We start from the raw sequence: 9,541 nt of genomic DNA on the forward strand, positions 1-9,541 counted from the left end.
ATCATCTCTTAGACCAATGTGATGAGTTTTATACAAACAATCCTATGTGTGCATGCAACCCTAGATTCAGATCTATGTTTTAACTATTAGTCACACAACATTATGAACACAAAAAGAAACCTAGCATGCTTCTAGTATTTTCGAAAATCACATAGAAGAATAGAATACATACCTCTTGTTTTTATGTAGTAATAACAACTTGTTTCTTGAATCTCCTTATCTTTGAAAGCAAGTACCACAAGTGTAGTACCTCTAATGGCTCACAAACACCAAGAGAAAATGGAAGAAGCAAGATAGAGAGAAGGGAGAGGAGAAATTCGGCTCTAGGAACTCTAGGGATCAAGTGGCCGAATTTCCCAAGCCAAAGGGTCCTTTATATAGGTGTATGAATTAGGGTTTCAGTCATTATCCTTATATGGTTACTTGGCAACCAAGCAACCTATAAGATAATTCTAGAATCCCTATATGGACGAGTTCTTAAGGCCTTATCCTTAGAATTCGTCCACCTTATCATCTAGGGCTTCCTTGCCCAACTTTGTAACTGTCACATAATTATAGTTCAGCCCCTAGTTCAATTAACTTCTTTTGATCACAAAATTAATTCTTAATTAATTATTGACCAATGTTAATTAAAAAAATACGATTTCTCTTTTAATATATTATTCTTATAATATATTAAAAAACCCTAATAACCTCATTCTCTATTATTCCTCCAGTCAAGTTGCTTTGGTGAAGGTAACCCGAAAGGACCATGCACAACCGGGTCAAGTACTTACCAAATATGGTTACAGGCTTAGACACTAATCCAACAGTCTCCTACTTGGATAAGTTTAGTAACTATAAATGCAAGTACAATCCGATTAGCAATCGTAGCTCTCAAAGACACTGTTGAATTCTGTTCTTATCAGTAACCTGTCCTTTAGATAAGGGATCGTATAATCCTCTGTTCTAGATATCATGCGGACAATTACATTGAACATAGCCATACTTATTGTCTAGTAGTTTGTTTCTCGATCTCTCATTCATTTGACATAGAACTTAATTGATCACATCAATCCAGTCCTGACCGGGCCCGACACATAAGTCAAATCAAATCATCGAGGGGCCCTGATATCGCTTTTACCCTCCTAGGATAAAAGGAACAGATAAACTTCGACCTATATGCATTTACTATTCACTAATCAAATCATATACAGCAATGCGTTTTATAACATCAAGTTACTAATGCGTTTTCGCATTATCAATGCACAACCAATCAACAAACAATAAACCATATATCTAGGTTTTAAGACCATATGATATTATCGTCTTGTGATCACTTGTGATAAATTCAATGAAGTGATTCCAACAAGCGTGGGTTTATTCCAATGCTCAAAACTTGTTCATAAGCACTCATGAACGTTGTAGCAAACTTTTGCTATGTCTAATACACTTTAGACAATCTACACACCAATTCGTGAGAGTCTTCACTCATACCTACTTCCAACATATGAATGATTGTGGATCATTTGAATAATCTTATTATTCAGGAAGTCAAAACATGCAAAACGAAATAATAGGTAAATAATTAACATAAGACAGTAACATTACTAATAAATAATACTCTTTTATTTAATCATCAAATGTTAATTACAATTTATCTATTACATGTTTCCAAACTATCTAATCTAAACTAATATCATCCTTCAGCCTAATGCTCCTAGCATGCTGTAAGTGCTTAACCCTACTCAGTCCCTTCGTAAGCGGATATACTGGGTTATCCTCTGACAATACCCTCTTCACTACGAGGAGTCCTTCTTCTACCCGATGTCGAATAAAGTGATATTTTCTATCGATATGTCGAGATCTACCATGATCCCTTGGTTCCTTGGTCAAGGTAACCACTCCTTCGTTATCAAAGAAAATTTTTATGGGCTCCTGTATGGATGGCACAACTCCAAGGTATCCAACGAAATTCTTCAGCCATATTTCGTCTTTTGACGCTTCGCTCGCTGCAATGTACTCTGATTCGCATGTTGAATCAGCTACGGTCTCTTGCTTGGAGCTTTTCCAAGTCACTGCTCCTCCATTAAGGGTAAAGACCCAGCCCGAATGCGAACGGTAGTTGTCCCTGTCGGTCTGAAAACTGGCGTCACTGTACCCTCGCACCTTTAAGTCATCACTCCCACCGAGGACTAGAAACCATTCCTTGGTCCTCCGAAGGTATTTAAGAATATTCTTGAGTGTAGTCCAATGTGCTTTGCCAGGGTTCCCTTGATATCTGTTGACCATGATCAAAGCGAAGGCCACAACAGGGCAAGCACAAATCATAGCATACATGATCGAGCCAACTGCGGAAGGATAGGGTACTCGGCTCATCTCTTCTATCTCGACTTCGGTACTCGGACTTTGAGTTTTACTCAACTTGGCATTACTTTGGATTGGTAACTCCCCTTTCTTGGAATTCTCCATACTAAAATGTTTTAGTACCTTGTCCAAGTAAGTATTCTGACTAAATCATATTAGTCTTTTACTCTTGTTTCTCACTATCCTTATTCCCAAGATATAGGCAACCTCTCCGAGGTCCTTCATAGCGAAACACTTCCCGAGCCAGGACTTAACTTCCTGCAGTGTCGGGATGTCGTTTCCTATGAGTAGTATGTCATCGACATATAATACGAGGAAGCTTACTATACTCCCTCTGGCTTTGACATATACACATGATACATCCTCGCTTCGCAGAAAACCAAACACTTTGACTTTCTCATCGAAACAAAGATTCCATCTGCGAGACGCTTGCTTAAGTCCATAAATAGACTTCTCAAGCTTACACACTCTATTGGGATGCTTCGCATTGACAAAACCCTCTGGTTGAGCCATGTAAACATCCTCAACCAACTTCTCATTAAGGAAAGCGGTTTTGACATCCACTTGCCATATTTCATAATCATCAAAATGCAGCTGATGAGAATAATATTCTCTAAGATCGATAGATTCAATCAGATATTAATGAAAAGATAACAACTAATAGAAAATGATAAACACCAAGATGAATCAAATGAGTGTCGAATGATTAATATGCTCCACCTTAGAAGAATTCAACGTGAATTGCTACTATAGAGGTGTGTTAGGGTTACAATACAAGTTCTAACAATATAATAATCAAGAAGCGTCATTAATATAATGCATGCATGCACTATATATATACTAAACCCTAAAACAAAAAACGACTGGACAGGCCCAGACCGAGTATACAAATGGACCGAAAGCTAAGCCCAATGATGCAATCTCTTAGACTCAAAAATATCCCCCTTTGCGTCAATTGGGGCGAGAAATCAAGTTGGTTTAGGAAGAGTGCTTTTCTTCACCGTCTTGAATAAAATTGGTGTGATGGCAAGAAGAGTTTGGTGAAATGAAATGTACCACCGAAGCATATCTGTGAAATTCTTCTTATCACTTTCATTATTCAGTTTACACCTGTGTATGATATCAATAATATGCTCCAAACATGAAGTGGAGAACAGGTGTTTATCATCAAGAGTGAACACAAATCTTTGATCTTCGCCTCTAGTGAACATGACGATGTTATATTTCAAATCAATTTTGCCCATCTGCAATTTTTTTTCGCGTCGCTAGTTTTCCCAATCGTTTTGATAGCTGGCTTCTTCCTTAAAACACTTGCAATCTCTTGATCCATCTTTGCAACCTCCATGATGTAAGTGGCCAACATTCTCTTGATGTGAGAAATAATCGGCTCATACTGATGTTGCTCAGTCAGCAAAATATTGTTGAGAATGATCCAATAAAGTGGATTGAGATTTGGTAGATCAGCCAATGAGATCATATGGACCGAACTGTCTGATCCTCTAGTTACTTTGAAATTGACATTTATAAATGAAACCGCAGGAGTTGGTTTCAATACCTTAACTGATGTAATCTTTTAAGCGCTCCACATTAGGCATTGTGGTTGAGAGAATTCAAGATAGTAATTGATTATTTCTCGATCAACCTTTGGATCAGGAGAAGGAACGTTGACAGTTGAATCAAAATAGTGAAATACAAAGGCCATTCGGGTGATAGGCATGTCAAACTAAGAATCCCTTGTATTCTCACAGTAAAAAAAACGACTGGTTCAAGCCAATGAGTACTAGGGGACTCAATCGCTTCCTTGATCAATTTCTCCAATGACCACAGTGGAAAGAGAGCTTGTCTACAAACAGAATCCCTTGTATCATCACTCTGACCCATGATGCCCTTCGCTTTGTCCTTCACACTAAGATCCGAAGCTTCATTACCTTTCGGTTTAGTGGTGACATTCAGAATACTAGAAGTTTGTTTGATAGGGTTTTACAAATCTTCTCCCCTTTGTTGCGGAGTAACAACCGACTCCATAACACCTTAAATTCGGCTCAAAATTTCGAGAGCAGGAAGTAACTTCTCAGTTAAGTGGCTTCGAACCAAGAGAATTAGAACCGAATCAATCGCATTGACCAAATTGGAGAGAATGGCGAAGACATCAGAAACACAACACTTGATGATAGCCTGCTCCAACTTTAGAGAATCAATCTCTTTATTTGCCTAATTTAGCTTAATAGCCTCAACTTAAAGCAAAGTGGTTTTGCGAGCTAGTTCATCCATAGTTTTGTTCTCCATGGCAAGATTATCTTGAAGTTTGTCAAGGCGAGAGGAGATAGAGGACAGAGGAGTGGATTGATCGGCTTGAAGACTGGTTCGCACCAAATCAATTTATCTTTCTCAGCCTCAAGAGAGTTGGAGAGCGACTCAATGGCAGTGTTAACCTTTGTGGTGTTAGAATCTGCAGCTTCTTTAAGAGATTCCAGAAGAAGCTTGGCATCTGAAATTAAAGTGGCTACATCCTTGGATGCTTTCTTACAAGATAACGTGGAGGCATCCACAACCTTGGTTGCCTTCTGGATAGACTCATCATGCTGTTTGAGAAATATCTCAATTAAGGATCGAACAACAGTATTTGAGTAAGTAGATGTGGAGGAAGAAGAAGATAAAGCGATCAGCTTGTCAAGTTTTTCATTGAGATCTCTTAAGTGTCGCTTCGTAAGGGGAGCATCATTAGCATCCTCACTTTAAACTCTATAAGGGCTGTACTAATAAGATTTGAATTCAAGTTCCTCTCCACCAAAAACAGGGAAAGAGCCTGAGGAAGGAGATAGGGAAATGGGTTTGGAAATCACAGGGGTTTCAGTTTCAGAGGTAGGTGCCCCAGTATCAGATATGTTGAAACGAACCGTAGGTTTGGGTGTGGTGATTGTTGTGGAAGTTGTTTGAGTGAAGATTGATGGAGGAAGAAGTGCAGTAAAGGTAGGTTGAGAAGAAGTAGGTGGTGGAAGTGGTGCAATGGAAATAGGAACTGTAGTATGAGATGGAGATGGAGGAGGAGTTGGAATTGAGTCATTAAGTTCTACCTCGGGAGATGGAGAACGTAAAGGCGTATTTCCTCTTGGTGATCCTTCAAGGTGAGCACCTTCGCCTTCATCTGATTGTTCTTGATCGTGATCAGAAGGAACGAAATCTGAATCACTAGGCGAGCTTCCTTCGGTTTCCTTGCCATCTTCTTCACCTTTCGCTTCTTTGGAGCAGAAGGAGCTGCTTGATCGGCCTTACGCTTTTTGGGCGTAGAAGCTTTGGAAGATTGACTTTCTTTCTCCTGCTTCTTTTGATCAGGCTTCTTCCCACGTTTTTTTTGGTTTATCAACTACATCCAACGTGCTTTGCATCTCAAGAGTTAATTGTCTCAGTCCTGAAGAAGGAAGCTTTATGTACTCCCTGATAACCTTGCTTTCGGTAGAGACACACCGATACATCGATTCTGGAATGGAACCAACAAATGCGAATTTGGTTGGATCTGAGACAATGATCTTGGTGGTATGGAAGGTGCCGATTGACGATCTCAGTGCATCAGCCATGATAGGAACACTAAACTTCTCAATGGCCCAATGAGTAATAAGGGTCCAAAACCTGTTACAGGAGATTTCAAAGTGTCTTGAAGAAGAGTTGAGGCTTTGTACCAGTTGTGACGATAAAATGGATCCATAGTCCAAGTTGATGCCGTGATAAATCCCATAGAGTAAGGTCATGAGTGCCTTGCTATCCCCATCTAACCCAGCAACCCTTTTAGCAAATGCCTTGAAAAGAAGGGTAAATAACCCATTCCACTGTGGTGGGAGGCAAGATTTCTTGAACTTGGTCACTGTTGTAAGAAGATCAGTATACCCCATATCGTAAAACATTGTGAACAACTGAGTCGTAGAGATGGAGTCAGGATTAACCAAGGAATAATCAGAAGGAAGCTTTAGCAGGGAGCAAAATCGTACTCTGGACACAGAAGTTTTGTGTTTGAAAATTTCAAAGAAAATGAGTTCCTTATACTTGTCATAAGAAGCTGTTGTATAGACTTGAGAGAGCAAAGACATGGGAACTGATTCCACCTGAATCATAGCGATCACAATTGGTGAATATTTGAGGCATTCAAACACTTGGAGCATATAAGAATCATAAAGGAAAGGATCCAGATCGATAAACAAGTTCTGGTTGGGTTTGATGGTCAACAGAGAGGATGAGGCAGTTTTTTCATGAGCGAATGCAGATTCAGCCCTTGTTGCAGGTGTGAAGAAGAAGATGAATAGGAGAAATTCGTCGGTGTGTTCTTAAGAGAATTCAGAAGTGGTAAAGTGGTACAAGAGGTGTGAGAAAACCTTATATACCATTCCCAGGAGAGAGAAAGAACCCATAGTAATGATGATACGATCTTCTGAATTGGCACCTGTAAAAGCGCGATTTGACAGATGTGTTTCCCTAGGAACACGTCATCGGGCGTGAAGTTCTGAACCGTTAGAAATTCACGCGCCCGTTGTAATTCTTATCCAATGACTCGGCTTGAAATCTTATCTTGTTACCGCCTTTCCAACTTTGAAAACGTTTCAAATTCCTTGTGAAACTGTAACAAACCCTTTCGCTTCATATAAGACTGGCAATATTCGCACCTTAACGTAGTAGACCACCATAGCATTTACAACCGAAGCATCAAATCTGAAAAATTGCCATTAGTACCACGAACAAGAATTGGGAAACTCAGAAAGGTCTTCGTGCAAGAATGTGCCAATAGAAAAGAAATAAAGCAAAGTATTTATGGGAGGTAAGTGATGTCTTTTTAGACACGAAACTATGGATCTCGGGCACAAATCGCTTCCTTCAAAGTCAAGAGAGACTTAGAAGTGTCTGTGTGGTTTCCCGTTGAAATACGATCAAATGTTTATTAAGAAACATTGAAAGGCATCTTTTCAAATTTAAGCTATAAGGGGTGGCTTAGCTTTAACCGAACTTCAGTACTTAACATAAGACCGAAAGTTGGATGAAGTACTTGTGAGACCGGTGTAGTCTGTTAAACAAGTAGGTTAGATAATATATTCAATGACTTGGTGATATCTATGTTGAAATCTTAAAAAATAAAAACTGGATCTTTTGGTAAGAAAAGTCTTGGTGTTAGACAAATTCATAAAGATCACACAAAAATAAAAATAAAAGATTTCAAGGTACAGACCATCAAAGTGGTTTGGTTAATTCATGAGTGAAAAACTAGAAATTTGGAGTGTTCACCGTCAATTCGTTTAAGACATTGGATTGTGGGTCTCAGTTAGCACATGGTGAAACGAAACTAAGATCATCAACACAAATATTGTGTAACCATAAGCCCCAGTGGTAAATGCTAAGAGTCTCAAGGTTTATGAATATGAACCGAAATGAGATGGAGAAATAAGAATAGGGGTTTAAAGAACCGAAAGTACCTCTGCTATGAAGATGGACCAAGCAGATAACTCTTAACTAAATGTGAGAAGAGTAAGGTAGCTCATGACTTGAGTGATTTTATCAGCCTTATTGGGAAGAAACGATTTGTGTATATCGAATCAGTAAGGCTTCACTCAAAGTCTTGGAGGCTTCGGTCGACATGCAGCAGCATGCTTCTAGGGACACTTAGTTAGTACATAGATAAAGAGTGTTATACATGCCCCAATCTCTATCATGGAAGTACATTTGTGATACTAAAGAATAATATAAAAGAAATAATTAAACTAAGCAAATAGAAAATATTTTTGAGTTTTATGAATTTTCCGAAAAAGACAGAAAATAAATTATTTTTGAGTTTTATGAATTTTCTAAAAAAGAAATAAAAACAGAAAAGAAAATATTTTTGAGTTTTATGAAATTTATGAAAAAGAAATAAAAACATAAAAGGAAATATTTTTGAGTTTTATGAAATGAATTGAAGACATAAAGTAGGGTAAGCAAAAGATATACATAGTATACAAAGGATATGTAAGTTCCAAACCATAAGATGAAACAATTGTTTGCTTTTGAAAAAGTATAAGAAGCGAAATAGACCGAGCCTTTGATTCATTTCGGTTCTCGAAAAATCAGGAGCCGAAATAGACCGAGCGTTCGACTCATTTCGGTTGTTAGAGAATTTTAAGAAAGCGAAAGAGAAAGTTATACTTAATGAAATGAGTGTGGTTTTGGAACTGAATCAGCTTCCATCATTCCTAAGCCTTATAGTATTTTATTAAACGATGCTTCAGGCAAGGCCTTAGTAAAGATGTCAGCCAATTGATCAGAGGACCGAACGAAGTGAATTTCAACATTCCCATCTTCTATGTGATCCTTGATGAAGTGATATCTCAGTGCTATGTGTTTTGTCTTGGAATGCTGCACTGGATTATTACAGGTCCTTATGGCACTTTTAGAGTCGCAATAAAGAGGAATGTTCTTCATATTCAGGCCATAATATCTTAATTGGATTTGGATCCAAATGACCTAAGAAGTGCAAGATGTTGCAGCAATATATTCAGCTTCGGCTGTAGAAAGTGAAACACATGTTTGCTTCTTGGACTGCCTGCTGACGAGTTTACCATCGAGGAATTGACATCCACATGTAGTGCTCTTTCGGTCCAAACCGCATCCTCCAAGATCAGCATCAGAGAATGCTTGAACGAAAAATCTTGATTTAGCAGGATACCACAGACTGAGAGAAGAGGTTCGCTTCAAATATCTGAAGATGTTCTTAACAGTCACCATATGAGGTTCGCGTGGATTAGCTTCGAACCTGGCACAGTAATAAATAGAAAACATAATATATGGTCTACTAGTTGTTAGATACATTAGAGACCCTATCATTTGCTGATAGAGGGTCATATCAACAACCGGTTTCTCCAAAGATGGTGTTAACTTCGTTCCAAATGCCATAGGAACCTCACTTTGGAATCTACTATCATGCCAAATTTAGCCAGTAGGGTCTTCGTGTAAGCCTCCTGATTGATAAATATGCCTTCGGGTCCCTGTCTAATATTCAAGCCAAGGTAAAAGTTAATTGGACCCATTGAGCTCATCTCAAACTTAGTCTCCATCAACTTCCTAAATTCAGCTGTTAGGTTGGGATTCGTGGAACCAAAGATGATGTCATCGACGTAAATTTGGACTATCATTAAGTGGTCACCCTCTTTCTTGCGAAAGACGGTTGGGTCAACCGAACCTT

Source organism: Lactuca serriola, chromosome 8 (genome assembly GCF_051521515.1).
Source record: "Lactuca serriola cultivar US96UC23 chromosome 8, Lser_US96UC23_V15, whole genome shotgun sequence".
Classification (NCBI taxonomy): Eukaryota; Viridiplantae; Streptophyta; class Magnoliopsida; order Asterales; family Asteraceae; genus Lactuca; species Lactuca serriola.